General features: G+C 41.6%; 1 protein-coding gene across 9 annotated transcripts in view; it reads left to right on the top strand.

Moving 5' to 3' along the window:
* The window catches only part of HIVEP2 (HIVEP zinc finger 2), a 136,973-nt gene that overhangs the window by 87,816 nt on the left and 32,180 nt on the right, over positions 1 to 16,977 (top strand). Inside the window, exon 1 of one of the 9 annotated variants that reach the window (XM_058802491.1) lies at positions 6,443 to 6,539. The exons of the other annotated variants lie outside the window; for them this stretch is intronic. The gene's annotated coding sequence lies outside the window, so the exon portion shown is untranslated. Of the gene's footprint in view, positions 1 to 6,442; positions 6,540 to 16,977 lie in introns of those variants that run through there. 9 annotated transcript variants of the gene reach the window in all.

The raw sequence follows: 16,977 nt of genomic DNA, 5'->3' as shown, positions 1-16,977 counted from the left end.
CTGCTGCTTTCCAGCTAGAGCACAGACAGATAAGGATATTGTGAAGGAGAAATTTGGCGTTGCACATTATGAAACTGAATCCTTAAAGAACCTGCGTACTTTTGGCAGTATTTCGTATCTCGTAAATAGAACCCATATATATTCATGCGTATTTTAAGCAGAATATAGTGTACTGCAATTTCTGCCATCTAAGCAGATATCTTGGTAGAGTAATTTAAAAACATAGCTGGGGGTTTTTTTGGTTGGTTTTTTTTTGTTGTTGGTTTTTTTTTTTTTTTTGTTGGTGGTTTTTTTTTTGTTGTGTTTTTTTTTGTTTGTTTTTTGTTTTGTTTTGTTTTGTTTGTTTTTTTTTTTTTTCGTAGCCATCACTGCACCAATTAAATAGCAAGGCCAGCATTCTGTGTTAGGCAGGCATCCTGGCCCAGGGGCTCCCAGGTGTCCATATACCTGCTGAAGGCAATGCAGGAGCTCACGAGTTGACCCAGCTGGGTCTGCCTGAGCAGAGCTGTGTGGGGATGGTGTGCTGCAATGCACACTGCTGTGGGAGAGATACTTTTAAAAAGCAAGACATGCAAATGGATTCTTTATAAGACCTAGATAAACCTCGATATATTTCATTTCTTTATAATCCTGCAAGTACACTACTTTTTGCTCGGGGATAGGGGGTCATAACAGCATGAACACTTGAATCACTAAACCCCCCCACTTGATGGCATTAATTTTATTTAGCTTCCAAGATGTGTATATACCTTTTTGCATTTATATTTCCCTCTGTCTAAAAATGTCTTAAGGTTATATATTCGAGGCTTGCAGCTTTAATTAAGACATGGAGTGAGCAACTGCAGTTTTAAATCTGCCAGTGACATATACGCAGAATTATTGTTACACACCATGCTATAGTAACCCTAAATAATTTCAAAATACAAGCAGGATTCTATACTACAGTGTCAGTCTTTAAAAGGAATCCCATGAACCTGGCTGTGTTCTAAACAAAATTTGAAGAATTTTAGAGTTTTGAAAAGTCCAATGCCCCGTGCAAATCCATGTGAGTGGAGTCTCTTGCTCACTGACACTTTGCTAAAAAGTTCTGACTGCAAAGTTTCAGACAGTTGGGAAGCTCAGATCCACACTAGCAGTTACCTCCAGATGGCTGCACTTTCATTTGATACTAAGCCTTCTAGCATCTCAGAGTTTGCATGTTTGGGATGGTGATGTGTACTGTTCCACTTGTTTTTGCCAGAAAATGTACAGGGCATTGTATGATAAGTTTTGACACATGGGATAGCTCAAAGAAGAGGTGAGAAAGAGAGTGTGGGGAGAGAGAAGGGGCAAGGAAAAGGGGAGGACGGGAAAAGAAAGGAATAAGAAAATGCAGGAAGAGAAGTTTATGTCAGTGTAATGAATTCAGCCTGACTGGCAAATACAATCTGACTGCAAGTTGTGAATTTCATTGAATTTGATCCAAGAAAGACACAGCCGAGCAATCTGCAGGAAGCAATCTTTTCCTAGAAGTATGCCGCTCCAAACTGTACAAATTCTTCCACTGGTCGTAAAATGTCTGTCTGCCACTGAACCTGTGCAATCAGATACTTTTGAAGAGAAAGTGTTGTACTGAAACAGTCAACTGAAGAATAGCAAAAAATACCACTAAAAGTAGATTTTGAAAGAAGAAAACCTATATAATTTGAAGTTGGCCAATGAAGCCTTAGTGATAAGGACAGTTAATCATTCTGGTGCAGCTGTTTCCTGACATTTCTGCAAAATGTTGTGGAAAAATTAATGAAGGTTTGTTCAGTAATGGTTTCGAGCTTGGCTAGTGGAAAATATGACAGTATTTCCATCGTCAATTAAGAACAAGCAAGGCCCTTTTTTTTCCGTAGGGGAAGTGGTATGCAGTTTGTACTGCACAGGAAACTGTAGACTTGAGAGCAGCTGTGTGATAGTAACAGGTATGCAGAGAATATGGAGAAGGACCTGGGCCCTCTTCGCTTATCACATGTGCTTCAGTGTAGTAGAAGTAGCTCTGTTACATACTGGAAATGCAGGATACTTACACTATCTACCATGTGGGGTATTCCTTCGAGTGTCTGGCTCTGAAAATAAATGCCCTTCTTGTCGCTTCAGTAACAAAGCTTGCATTAATAAGGCTTTCATTACAATTTTATTACTGTGACATCAGAAAAGACTAATTCCTTCAGGTGGAGAGACAGGATTTTTTTTACCCATCTTTGAAATTCACGTTACTTGCCATTCGACCTCAGGGTGTCTGGTTGTCATAGCCATGCAGCAGGCCTTGCATGCTGACCATGCCTGCAGCTCACCAGCAGGCCTTGGTGGGCACATCTGGGTGCTGAGCTGCGTGGGTGAGGAGCAGCAGTGCAGCTGGAGGGGAACTCGCCGGCCTGCGTGCAGTACGGACATGGGCTGTGCGTGCCAGCTCGGTGTCAGGCGTGTGTATGTGGCGCTGCAGATAGCCAAGAAAGCATGTGGAAACACGAGCATGGCCAGAGGGTGCATTCCTGTTGCAGATCAGCATAGCTGAAGGTCACTATAGCAGCTGAGCAGTGGCCTTTGTCCACTCCTTCACCTTGTAGCCCGCAGCCTCTGGCAGGCAACCAGCTGCCAAAATCCTCCTCCAATGGCACCTTGGGGTTCCTGCTCCTGCCAAAACTCAACTGTGCTTGAGCTCCTCCAGCCCAACTCAGTTTGGGGTATGCTGGATCCTCTCTGTGCTTGAATAGGCTGTATGGGGCAGAAGGTGATTGGGAAAGAGACAGTTTCATTCTTGAGAATAAATTACGAAGACCGGTCCCGTACAGCCAGTAGAGTTAACTTTTTTACTCAAGGGGTTCTAAATTTTATTTTGTGTGAAAAATGCATTAGTGTGAAATGTCCAGATCTGGTACAGAAACATGTAAATCACTGCAAATGTTCAGGTGAATGATTGAGGTGCTCAGTACCTTTCTAGTACCTTTCTGGACTGTGAGGTTTTGTACATGCTTGCCTCCTGTAATTGCTTTTTTCTTCCTCTGACTTTCTGAGATACTTTGAGTCCTACCATAAATATGATTTCCAGCTTGTTTACACGGTATGATGATTCATGCTAAAGTGGTGGATAGAAGATGTGTTATAATGAATGGTTTATGCTTTCCTAATATCATTCTGTAAAGGTGACACTTACTCAATGCTCCACTGCAAATTTAGAAGACCCTTAGCAAGCTTGCTAAAAATGTTTGTCTTGCTCTCTGTAATGTTAGCTGTAGGGTGAATAGTTCTTATTGACAGGTTTAAGCCAGTGTAAGACAGTTAATAATGACAGACTTGTATCCATGATTTGTGACCATTCACATAAGCACATAAAAGTCAGCACCAAGTTCTCTCTCCTTGATGCAGTCCACTGTGAGAAGCTTCATTTTAGATTCTCCCAAGCCTGCAATCCCTAGTGCAGGTAAACCTGTTGCTGGAGTCAGTGACAGCTTTACCAGTATCAGAGTTATCAGAATATGAAGACAGCTCCTATAAGAGCCTTTAGTTAGTCTTGATTTGGGACATTAAAAGGTTAGTCCTGCAAACACTCCATCAGTAACCATGTGCCTGCTGCCACTGCAGTCAGTATATTCTCATGCCCGCAGTGAGACTGCTTGTGTGCTGCAGGGTGTGCTCGGGAGAAAGGGAAAAATGAGGGCTTTGCTTTTGCAGTTTATCTGATGTGGGAAATCTGAGGGTGCTGGGTCAAAAATGAGCTGCTTTTAAACTTCTCAGCATGAAGGCTGTGCCTACAGCTGCTGAGGAATTTCCCATAAAAACAATTTGTCAATTGAAAGCGGAATTTCCACAAGAACAAGTTTTCCACTGGAAAATTTCCATATTGCTATTTTTATTTTTTTGTTTTCCCATGGAAATCTCTGAATTAAATACTTCCCTTTAAGTCACTTTACTCCATGAAGAAGACCTTTGTTTAGCTGATCTGGGCTAAAATGGTTTCAGTTGCTGTTAAGTTGCCTGTTATGTTTCTCATCTCATTATGAATGGCAGTACAAAAATTTTATGCTTAAGAAGTTTGTGTGGGCAGATCACCTTGACAGTCTTTGTGTCCCACACTGGGTTGTCATCACTTGGGTGAAAGAGTCTACTTACTACTGAAAAAACAATGTCAAAGTGAAACAAATTCTAAAATAGAGGCCCCAAACCCTGGGAAACCAGAGGAGCCTTGTTCATTTGTGAGCCTATGTCTTTCTGTTTAAACTCAGTTTCCCAAAATTTTCTGTATATTATACTGGTTATTTAACATGTCTGTGGGGGTTGTTAAACTCTTGGACTCCATTTGAGATTAATGGGAAATAAAAAATATGTTTAAGTGATTGTAAAATTGACTAAGATCACACAATCAACATGAAGTCTTCCACTTGTCTTGTTTTAATTCCTTCCCTGGTAGCCCCTACTGTGGTCAGCTGGGTAATAGCTGAGACATTACTGGAGGTGACTGGACGCCTGGTGCTGAGCATATGGGAAGGGAGAAGAATGCTGCTGACACCAAGGTGTTCATTGTATCACACAGTGACCTCTTATGGATGAATGCTATAAAAGAATGAATACCACTTTTACTTTTTAAACTAACGGTTTGAATAGTACCAATATTTGTGGTAGGTGCTGGGTTCTCTTATGGTACAGTGTCCCCAGATTTCTGTGAATCTTTGTCTTGCTGTCTCTCATCCATTCTTCATTCTGTTCTCATTGGCACATGGAGCAAGTTCTAGTCACAGCACTAGAACTTTGGTTATATTGCATGGCGACTGGCTGGCAGTTTTGTGATCGTGACTGGTGGCACGCACAGAGCACTAGCCCATGTTGTCCCCGAGGGAAATGTCCCCCAGGAGGAAATGGGCTGTACCAGAAAGTGCTGTGTGTGACAGCCACTGCACCAGAGGAAGCTCGCTATCTACATGAGCCTGAAGGCAGGTGCAGATTTTTTCACCTGGTGCACACAGGAAGCAGCATGGCTGATGCCTGACTTTCCTTTAGGCAGCCTCCCCTGGGCTTCTCACAAAGGCAAGGGAGTTGTGGTTCAATATTACAGTCTAGCCTTTTACTTGCTCACAGACTGAACAGGAGCTAAGTAACTTGAAGCCATTAGCTCCATTTTAAGTATCTCTTCCACTGGATGAAGGGCAGTTGACTCTCAATCATATTTTCCAAATGAATGACTTGGAGTGAAATCCTGGGCTATCTTTACCTGCAGGAAAGCATGGTGCCAGCACACATCTAAAGCATCCTTCTCTGTCCCTTTTTCTGCCCCTTTCATAGGATTCTCTCAAGTTCCTTACTCTGTCACTGGTTTGTTTAGACTCTCATCATTTTGCTGGGTAACTTGAATTAGATTTCTGAATGCTGACTGTTGGATATGAACCTTCTTCCTTCTGGGAGGATAGGACCGACAGCTTATGGAGATCTTGTTTGACTGTGAAATCAGGAAGGGTTTTTGAGTGCTGCCTTAGTCATTTATCCTGCCAGCATCCCCATTCTTACCAGGTGATGGTGGGAACCCTCCCAGCCCCAAACCCTTCTGCTTCCCCACTGCTTAGCTTCCCCAGTGATGCTGAAGACAAAGGTGACCGATCTGAATAGAAAGAAGAAGGGACACATAAGGACTGGTCATTAATTCTTTATTTAAATATGTCAACAGTTGCCTTTAGGTGATACCAACATAAGTTGCTGGCGTTCAAGGAAACACCAAATAGGCCTTCTGTGCTAACAGCAAAGACTTAATTGTACTGAAAGCTGAACACAGTTTCAAAGAATACAATATATCACCATAATTTCTACCTGTGTGTTGTTCTTTGGGAAAAACAATAAACCCCACCTCACTTGTAGTCCCCTATACTAAAAAGGAAGGTTTTCTTCAAGTATAATTGAAACTGGAGTTTTCATTCACCTGTTAGAATTGGAAGACTAACTGAAGGAATGATCACAGCAATTACTTCACAGTTTGGCAGGAAAAAAACAATTGGCAAAACCTACATTTGTGACAATCAGTTGTATTTCATGGTTGCATTGCAAAGGCCTTGGTTCTAAATATAAGATAGGCAGAAATTGTTCTGTTTAGTGTGTCCTAAAATTATCCAGCACAGAAATACTTTAAGGAAGTGTAAAAATGAATTCTCAATTTCTCAAAAGGCAGCTTAAAGGGGAAGGCATGCTGATGTGGAAGTATTGAATAAATGCCATCTCAGTAACAATTTTACAGAATGTAGGGAAGAGTCTTACACGTCATGTCCTTGTTATAAGATTCATGGAGAAAATACTCCCACTCAGATAGAAATTCGCTGTAAACAGCTCTCTTGCTGTTAGAGTAGATGTACTTTTGAAGATGCAGTGGCTCTTAGAAGGAAAAGAGCATGTTGTGCAATAATCTGACCTTACGTTGCATAGACACTTCCAGTTTTGGAATGTGAAATGTCTGAAACTGGGAGTGGGCGGACAAGAGGTGGAGCCAGTCGGGAGCCTGGGTGGCTGCGTTTCTGAGAAACTCTCTTCTGCTGGTGAGTACTGCTAATTCGCCAAGCGCACGCCTAAAGCCCTGAATAGTGCTTACTTGAATCACTAAACAATATCAAGTTTCAAATGGACATGGAGCTATAGGGTGATATTTTGGAAGTTAATTGTATGAAACCTCATTGAAAACAAGGCTGAATTCTTTCAGACCTGAAACCACAGCCTCCCAAAATGCGTCAGAGACTCTTGATGCTGCAGCGAGGTCAGCTTCCCTCCCCCCCTACCTGTGAGTCAGGACAATTCTATTATAGGAAGTTTTTATTGGAGGCTCTCGATGGAGAGGTAGACAATATGCAGATGGTGAGGACACACTGCGGACAGAGTTTGGATTCTGTGCCTGCACAAGTGGTGACCAACAGGCGACCAACAGGTCAGAAGAGCATTTTTTCTGGAGAGCACTGGGATACTAAGGAAAGAATAATATTTGAGCAAGAGGTAGGTTTCTCTGATTTCACCTTCTGTCTAATTAAAACCTGGATTCAGAGTCCACTCAAGCTGGCATTGTATCCATTTCTCAAGGGAGACAAAGGCTAAGTCTTGTAGGCTTAATGCCCTCAGTGCTTGTCCGCAGTTCCTTCCATATCTACTTTAGCTGAAAATCACAGAAAGAAAATTTTAGAGTAGTTCAGTTCACTGTAGAAAGAAAAAGAAAACCAAGGAGGAAACAGAATGCATTTGACAGGTGGGAATTTCAGAGGTGTTATCTTGATTTTCAGTCAAGGCAGACACTTTTTAAAATAGAAACTTCCTGTGGGGTAGTCATCCGCTTACTCTTTCCTTTTCTATAAATCCAGACCTGCTTATGGGTGGATCAATACCACTGGGACTTAAAAATATCTGTGAGCAATGCTGCCCCATTTATATTAGCAGGCCTATAACTTTTTCTTTGTTTGTTATTGCTGTTATTACCTGAACTGCTCTAGCAGAGTGTTAGCATAGAGGAAATTCCTGCAACAAGCAGTATTTTGACAACTTGGAGCTATGGTTTTAGATGTGCTCTTCTTTAAATGCTGGCAGATGCTCCGTGCTTCCTGGACTCACTGCTGCTGGAGAAGAAATATCTTACAGCAGTCTGTGATTAAAAAGATACCTCTAGAAATAATTTACTCTATGAGGACTCTTTTTTATTATTTCTATGTGAAATTGCTAGCAGCAGGTAAGAGATCCTGGAAACCAGATGTATCTATTTAATTCATAACGTGTCAGAAAAGAAGATTTTGGTTTCCACTCCTGATGAGCAACTTGAGTGAAAAGCAGAGCATGCAAAGCAGAGCTGACCTACCTAAGCCCTCAGCACAATGGGTAGTTCTGCATTTGAGCGATTTTCCTGAGAGCACCCCATGTGGAGTCTTCTGCTTTATTGAAGGTTTGTGTTGTCCTGGTTTGATCCACTTCTCAATTCATTGGTGGAATATTTCTAATAACTTTCCCACAAGCTGATTCAGACTGCATAAAAGGGGGGGAAAAATGCACACCCAAAGATTTGAAGCCATGGATGGTGCATTTTATAAGCAAGTTCATCGATGCTTTGTTCCTAGAGATGTAAACCACCTTTTCTTTAAAAAATGAAAACAATTGGATGCACTTCTGGTGTCTCTCTGACTGCCAAGCATTCATTAGTAAACACTCAGGCAAATGGACCTCTTTATGCAGATGTGTCTGAGCCTGTATGTGGACCTATTCACATGTGGAGTTTGAGTTGGAGAAAATAAGGCGCTCTTAAAAGACTTGCTGAGGCAGTTATCTGCCTGAGATTACATTTGTGTTTTTCATCAAGCAGGTTTTAAGTCTAAAGATGGTTGTGATGGAAAAAGCATAAAGCAAGGCTGTGGTTTATCTAAGCTTCATGGTGAGTGGTAGACAGGCAAATTTAAGCAGAGCAGTGTGGTCTCCCAAAAGGGGTGTAGAACTGCCCCAGGCAGAGAATGCTCCGAACATTTTGATGGCACTAGCTGCCACTAACTGCTTCCCCTTTAGTGTGATTTAGCAAATTATTTCCCTGTTGGATAAGATGGAAGTAAGCTTCCTTTGCCGTCTGCCCGATTGCCTGCTGTCCAAATCTGCTTTGACCAGTAAGCAGAAAATGTGAGTGCCTTTGACCTCCACTGGCCTTTTTCCTGGCCTTACTCTGCCCTTTGCTCTTTCTGGCAAGGTCCTGTTGCAGTTAGACCTCAGGATAGCAGCTTAAGTGCCAGCATCTTCCAGCTGTCATGTGAAACTGCAATTTGGTTCACATAAGTTCTGTTCTTTCTCTAAGCAGCATATACAGAATATAAAAGTTCATATCCTATCTTATGATTAGATTTGACATCCTTGAACAGATCAAGGAGAAAAATAAATTGTCACCCTGAAGAAAGTTGTGAAGAAAAATATCAGAGTGATGGCTTTTTGCTGTTAAGTTTTCCTGATCAGAACTCAGAGGCTGAGTTTTGGATCAAACAGCCGTAGCGATTTTGCAATCAAATACTCCCAGCTTGTGAAGATGCAAAGAGCAGCTCCTCCAGCTGCTCTAATGAACCAGCAGCCCTTTGTTGATGCTAGCCAAGCAATTAGGCTCCCTGTTACGCAGTTGCATCTGAGCAATTTGGTTTATTTTACTCAAGGAGACCTCACCAATCCACAATTAAAGTTGCATTTTCATCTCTCACTTAGGGGTTGAGAAAACGCTTTTGAAGATCTTTGTTCCTCTGATGAGCTTGGGCGAGGAACAAAATCAAACAAGGTTTTTTTGTGGCAGGAGTTGAGACAGTTGGCTACTTCATTATAGCAAACACGTAGGTGGCCTTTCTCATGCTTTGAGATGCAAGAGAGGAGCTCTGACTTAACTGACATCTTTGAGGGGAGTGGAGTCAATCCTTTGCAGAAGGATGGTCAGGTCAGCTGTGCCGTATGCAGCACACACTGACAGTGAGCCCTTTCCTCTCAGCTGCTTTGAAGTTACAGTCTCTATCTTTTTGGCAGGATCAGATCCAAGTGGTGAGATGGCCCTGAGTTCAGGCAACTTAAAATGTCTGTAATTCTTTGCACCTGTTTGATTGTGGTATTTATAGCTCATTTTTACCCCTGCTTTCTTTTCAGTGTAACAGTTACCAGCAGACTTCCTTGCTGGTACTAGATCCACTCAGAAGGAAAGACTGGATGTAATTTGGAGGATCATTAGGGTGAGATCAGCTCTTGAAACCTGAGTCGAGTTAATGATGAAACTTGAGTTTTGTTAATAATACATTGTAATTATTACTCCCAGCAAGGCAGATACCTCATATTTCTCATCCTTTTAGCTTGAGGATCCTAGTTAGTGTGATATTGCTTGGGTCTACAAGAGGAAGATAGCTGGTCTCCACCACCAGATTTCCACTTGAGCTTTCCCAGGTAGAGCAGTGTGTCTGCAGATGTTGGTGCGTTACACAAGCTGGGGTGCAGAGGGGCCAAGAGGAGGATACATGATCAAGAGATGAAACAGCAGAACGTTAATAATAAAAGACACCTAATTGGATGTGCCCTTTTGCCCAGCAACAAGGACATATGTCAGTGCACAGAAGGCACCAGGCTCGTGGCAACCTGCTCCCACCTCCTGCAGGTCTCCTGAGGACAAAATTGCATTATGAGCCGAGCCACTTGCCTGCTGCAATTGGCAATAAAGCAAATTAATCCTAAGCCTTTGTAGACTGCATCTATGCTTGCACCTCCGAGATGCTGGGCCAGATTTGAGAGGTGACATAAATCATGGTGTGCCTTATGTGTTGGTGAGTGGGAGGGGAGTGCACACTGGGGAAAATGACACCGTGCAGGGGCGGGAGGGAGAAGGCTGTGGCAGGAAAAGCAACCTGCAGCAGGATGTAGGATGATGTGAGATAGTGCAGACTCTACTTAATGCTGTATTTCCTTACTGCCTCCCGTAGCTCCTGTTGCAGCCTCCCCTGCTGTCCTGTGCTGGTGCCCACTGCCTCCATTTGCCCATGGTGTGCTTTAACCTCCTGTAGGCTTTCATTTTGTGGGAAATGTCATTGTGGAACTACTGTCCCATCTGAAGTGCAGGACACCACTATATCCAGTCTCCCACCCCACCTGTGCCATCTGTTTCTGAAGGTGTGAGTTGGGGACTTACTTTAGGGCAAGGTAAAATGGCCTTAAGTTGCACCAGGGGAGGTTTGATTTGGTTTGGGTATTAGGAAAACTTTCTTCATAGCACTGGATCAGGCTGCTTTAACAGGGCAGTGGTGGAGGCGTCGACATTCCTGGAAGTATTTAAAGTCTTGTGGATGTGGCACTTAGAGACATGGTTTAATGGTGGACTTAATAGTGTTAAGTTAATGGTTGGGCTTAATAATATTAACAGTCTTTTCTAATCTGAATGATTCCATGATTCTGCATTTGGGACAAGAAGGTTCCAGCACCCATAGTTTAAACACTGTCCAAAGGAGAAAGCCTATGGCAGGAACTTATCAAAAAAGATTTCTTTCCCTGATTTTGGAATTTCAGTCTATTCTACAGAATTTTAGAAAATGCAATATAATAGTAAATGTTATGTTTTCTTAATACACTTTTCTGTAGTTTTTCTAGTTTAATCTTCTCCTTTGTATGTTTCTTTAAATAGGTGCAATCTTAAAAAGACAGGTACTATATTACTGTTGCTTAGACAGAATTTCTGTTCCAAATCTGAGTGGGGAGCTACACTGAAGGTTGTGTACTTTATACAAAGTGATTGAGAATATGTGGTCCTGTTTCCTATTAATTTATGGAAATATACATCCAGAATATGGTCTTCAGTATTTAAGCCTACTAAAAATTATTTTTACATCCGTATTTCCTCTAATATAATAACATCTATTCTTCATTTCAGATGAAAATTAAATTGTCTGAAGAATAGTATCATGAACTGATTTGTCTTACATCATCATGTTTATCTATTCTAGTGAAAAAAATCAGTGATTATTAAATTTACTGCTAAGGCAAAGAATTAAAAGACAAAACTATGATGCTGCACAAAGAGTGCTCTTGCATCAGTGGGAATTAATCACAGCATATCAAGAAAAGAACACAGTCTCAATTTCCCACTGTAGTTAATGTTAAAAATTTAATCTTATTAGCTTCAATTACATTTTGTTTAATGTTTAAATCAGAGGAAAATAAAAATTCTAATTTCAGAATAATCATTTGGATTGGATCTTGCATGTGAAGTTGGCAGTATGTTACAGTGGGCTTTTTTTTTCCTGTTGTAAATGAGAGAAAAAGTCTGGTAAAAACGTGTGTGTTTTTGTTTAGCCTAGTAGAAGTGATGGGCGGTATTTGGAGGCACACAGGAAGGCTGCATAATAATGAAACAAACCCCTCTTGTGTGCGTCAGCCAAACGACTCATGATATCAAGTAGAAAAAGCAAAATTGTGGGAGAGACCATTTCTTTGCACAGCTCATGCAGAGCACTAGTCAGCACTAGGAATTTGGCATGAGTGTTGCTTCAGTAGTGGTATTCCAGTCACAGGCTTTAAATAGTTGCAGATGTTCTGAGGGGGACTGGGGGGAACCGTCCCTGCCTTCCTTTAGGGAAGCGGGGAGCGAAGCGCATGGCCTGCAGGAGCACGGAGTTTCCCTGGCAGGAGACTTGGCTGAACACGTCTGAACATCTCAGCTGAGTGTAGCTGTGCTTGTCCTGTTGCAGTCAAACCCACGGGAGGCTCGGGGCTGCTGTCAGGAGGAGCAGTGGATGGTTCCTGTGGCAGCCCAAGCAAGGCTGGCCGGCAGTGGCAGTAGGCCAAGCCCTCCTGTTCTCGGCCAAGGGGCGACCCTTTGGCTGCACCTGAAATGGCAGCACCTGATGTCTCCCTTCCTGGCAGGTCCTTGGTGCCAGGGAGGGGCTGTGCACCAGCCCAGGGCAGGTGTGGCATGCAGGACCAGGCTGTGAGAGAGCCACCGTGTCCCACTGCTGCTGGCTGGGCACAGCCACGCTCCAGGGCGTGGGACCTGCCCCTGCCTTCACCTCCTGCTGCTCCCCAGTTTGCTGGTGCAGCTCTGGTTTTGCCTCTGAATCTGTTCCCATAGGTCGATGGGTTGTCTATTGGGATGTCTTAATGGAAAGCTTCCGATTATTTGTTATGGCATGTCAGGATGCAAAAGCCACATGGAAGATTTGCCTGGTCTTCTCACCTTTACTCTTGTTATGATGTCAATGAAAAGGGGATGATTTTAAAATCTGACTTTTACCCCCCTTGTGTTCTCAAGTTTCTCAAGTTAGAAACAGGAAGCTGTTTTGCATAAAGGTAAAATTGTGTTTTTAACAAGGAAAGTTGGTGTTAGACAGACTAAATATACCCACACAGTCATACTCAGTGGGTAGTCTTGGCTATTTTTAGGCTTTATTTGTGCCTCTCTTTATTTGTTGGGGTTTTTTTTTTAGTGACATCTCTACTGTACCTTCGGCTCGTAGAGAGGCACCACTTCCTGCACTGGTATGAAACTGGCAATTACAGCCAGCCTTGTCAGATGTCATTTATCAGGCGTTGCAGAGGCCTGGTTTCAGCAAAGGAAGAACAAAGCTTAATAAAAAGAGAGAGAGGCAGAAGCATTCTCTTAATAATTTGCCCTTTGCAACAGCAGACCCTTATCAGATCACCCACGCTCATCTGGCTGCTGACGCTGTACTTGCTTCATTAGTACGAGCTATTTTTACACCTTTTGTGACTTTTGAGGAACCGAGTGGGCCTGCTGGCTTGTAGTGATTCACCATCTCCAGGCGAACAGGCTGTCCTCAAACCCTGACGGTGGGGGAGGAAGGGAAAAGGAGGGGGAAGAGTTCAATTGAATGAGCAAGTCGATTAAGTGGATTATTTATCTTAGGTGGTCTGAGTGATAAAACATTGCAATGTGGTCTAAAGGAAAATAGCCCTATATGTTTTTGGCTGGCAGTGCAACATTTCAGATTGTTAGGAGCTATGCTAAGGAGCATTCAGTAATAATTAGTTCAAGTCTAGCTTTGCAAATGTGCATGCCTGTACAGGTACTCTATGTGATAATTTCCCTGTTTATAAAGGGAATGTTGAGGGCTAGACATGGGGATGTTTGGGAGTTGAACTTGATCTTTAAAGGTCTCTTCCAACTCAAAATATTGGGTTGCGTGTTGGTGATGCTTTCTTTTGTTTGTTGTGTGCAAGTGTCATTGGTGTATCACAAGCACCTAAGTTACTTTTGGGCCAGACTGTTAGGTGATTTCTCTTCCACTTCTGACAATGGAAATAAAAGCTAAACTTGATGGAATGAGCCAGGCAGGATGCAGGAGAAGGAGAACCCAGTATGAAGTTGTCTGGAGTTTTTTAAAGCTGAGCTACAGTTGCTCTCCCTTTTGATGGATCTTCAAGAGAGAATGTCCTCTTAGAGCCTGTTGAGCTCTTGCCTGGTGGCTGAAATTAGGATTCTTTGCTGCCCTTACTTCAGCTTCTCATGGACAGGAGTAATTTGGTGTTCAATAGTTTCATATTGCAGGTTTCCTTGGAGTAGTTACAAAAGTTAGTGGTATGTGGGACGCGTAGATAAAACTTTAAGGTGCTGTGGTGATGCCCTCCGTACTATCCTTGTCTGGTAAAAAGCCATCATGAAATCTGACCAGTGTCTTTCCTCAAAAATGTTTTGGGTTTTATTATGTTATTCTTGTTGAAATCTTGACTTAGTTGTCAGCTTGGTCTGTGCCTTAAGTAGCAACAGCTCTATAATAACAGAGGTTTTAAATGCAGTTTCAGGCATTTTGGTAGACATTCATCTCTTTAGAAGTGTTTGCTTGTGAGAGTGATGGTAATGTTAATAAACACAGTTGATTTGGGTTTTGCAAAAAGAAACTTAAATGCAAAGAGTGAAATTTCATGTATAACTACAAAATGCAGCAAAAAGCATACACATATTTTGCTGAATTTTTAAGAGGTGTTCTGATGAAATTGAATGTTATACATACTGACTTTCAATGCTTCATACAGTAAAAAAGAACAAAGTACTGTAAAATATGATCCAAATAATTTTAAAGAGTTTTTTTATTATTCTTTTCCTCTGCTGGCCGTCCTGAGAGTTATAAAGAAAGCAGCATTCTTAAATATGCAGTCTAATTAATGTATCCTACATTACCTCTCTAGTGATCAGAATCTTTAGGCAATGCTCAGTGACTGGATTTGCTGCACCAAAATGCCTGTATTGAGTCATTTGTCAAAATAAAACATTTTGGCTGCTGAGTAGTGGCTGTTGTGACATCTATGCAATATTTAGGATTTGAGGCTTAATAGCTGATCTCAGGTGAACTCTTAAAAAGTATTCAGGATGGATTGAAATAAAACTGCTATGAAGACCCATTCTACTTTGGGGGCAAAAGTGGAAAAAAATTAGTAAGAACATAATGTTGATGTTTGGCATGTGCCTCTTTTTGTTTTGACATGTGATGACCACAGAGCTTAGTAAACAAAGACAGGTTTTAAAATAAGCTTGTATAATAATTGGTGTGAGTGAAAAACAAATGCAAGCTCAGGTACTATAAATGTCTTCATATGTAATTCTTGCCAGGGCGAGAGTTTCAGTCTGAGGCAGTGCATTTGCTCATTCAAAAAGGTGTTTGAAAGACACTGATATTTTCATGTGAAATGAAAGTGGTTTCTTTTGACATGGTGTGAAAGGAGGCATGACTGTTCACAAAATCTGCTGCGGTTGCATAATTAGGATTGTGTAACTTTTTAACTTAAAAAACCTCACTTCCCAGAAAATTCAGTTATATTTTCCTTCTGAGGTGCAAATGCTAGGCTAAGGCCTGATATTTGCCTAGTATTTCCTTTTGGCATGAGAAGAATAATTACTTTGTACCAAAAAATGTTGCAATATTTACTCAAATTTTGATTTTTTTTTTCCCCCTGGGAAAACCTGGGGGAAAGCTGTATGATATCTTAACAGAGGTTTACCAGTGCTGCTGCATTTTCCCCAGTGGCTGCCCTTTTGCAGTCCTTGTGTGAAAATGATGAGGCATTTCAGCCTTTGCCTGTCTTTCAGTTGGGAAAATTCTTATATCTGACAACTTTAATGGTTTGAACTCTTACCCTTCCTACTGTAGATGATGTTTTATAAGTCTATAAATTGCTACAAACCACATCTGCATGGGAATCTGGCTTTTTGCATACACTTTATCCTTATGAAGTGCTGCTAAATTCATAGTCAGGACTTAATCTGTCCTTCATTGGGTGTGAAATTTCCCTTTCTGATTAACACGTTCCTTTGTGTTGAATTGAGAATAAAAATTCTTTAATCTCAGTAATTTTCACCAGTTCTTCCAAATGCAAGACTTCCATTGCAATCCCAGTGGCATCACATAGCATCATTGTTTAGTGTCCGAGCTTTTGCTTTGCAGAGGTTTTTAGCCCTTTTTGGGCAGGGCCAAAGCTCCATTTCTTTTCTACATGGTGAAAAGTAATTCTTAGATTAGAAACTATTTGACACTTCTATGGTTTGGCACAGTGTCCTTATGTTTGACTGCTGTGGCTCAGAAGAAAGCGAGATAAAGTTGAGTTTCTGCTGACAGAGAATAGTCCAAGAATTTAAGAGCTCATTTGTATGTCAGCACTGTATTGGATACCCCTGTACATTGTTAATGTGTATTTAGTAAATACTGTTGCTTACTACTTAATTCACTCTTGAGAGACACTCATTGTTCTGCAGATAGCACCAATGGGATTAGGCATCACATAAACCTTGTTTCAGCCATCAAAATGGTGTTTAAAGAGGACCTTGGTGGGCATTGGTTTCTAACTGTTCTCTGCATGGGAGCTGTTCTCACTCTTGTAAATCACTGCGTACTACAGTTCAAAAGAAAGGGGGGAGTGGGGGTGGGGTGATGGGCAGGGCAAAACAATGGTGGCATTTTCGTTACCTTCTGAAATTTTAATAATCCTGGAAGTACTGCCTGTCAGATCTACTGTTGCTCTGCCATTACATTTTAAGGTCCACATGGGAAATGATTGGTATTTTATTAAACTGTTTTCATTTTTTAACTTGCTCCTCCAAGGAAATAAGTACCAGTGTGAAATGATTAGCAATTTATATAGTTCTCTTGTTTAGTTTCATATCTGAATAATCCCAATCCTTTGCTTTTGTGTAGAGACAGATTCAGGATGTCCATGTCAGAAGGCAGTCAGACAGAACAGGTAGATTTTGTGTTATCTGACATGCTCTGTCAGACTCTTGAGGTTCACAGCAAGATGAGGCAACCAGAAACAAAATATTTACCTGATCCATTAAAAGCAGTGGGATCAGAGGGATCAATTAACTGCTAATTGGTTGACAAGATTCTTTGACTTGTTGGCTGTTTTGGCATCTCTTTGATAGCAGGGTTTTGTTCAGTTCAAGGAGAAGAATTGAGATTTGTTTTCAAATTCCTACCTATAAAGGAAGCATTTAAGATTAATTTGGCT

This window comes from Ammospiza caudacuta, chromosome 3 (assembly GCF_027887145.1).
Source record: "Ammospiza caudacuta isolate bAmmCau1 chromosome 3, bAmmCau1.pri, whole genome shotgun sequence".
Taxonomy (NCBI): domain Eukaryota; kingdom Metazoa; phylum Chordata; class Aves; order Passeriformes; family Passerellidae; genus Ammospiza; species Ammospiza caudacuta.
This window is presented reverse-complemented; position numbering and strand designations above follow the sequence as displayed.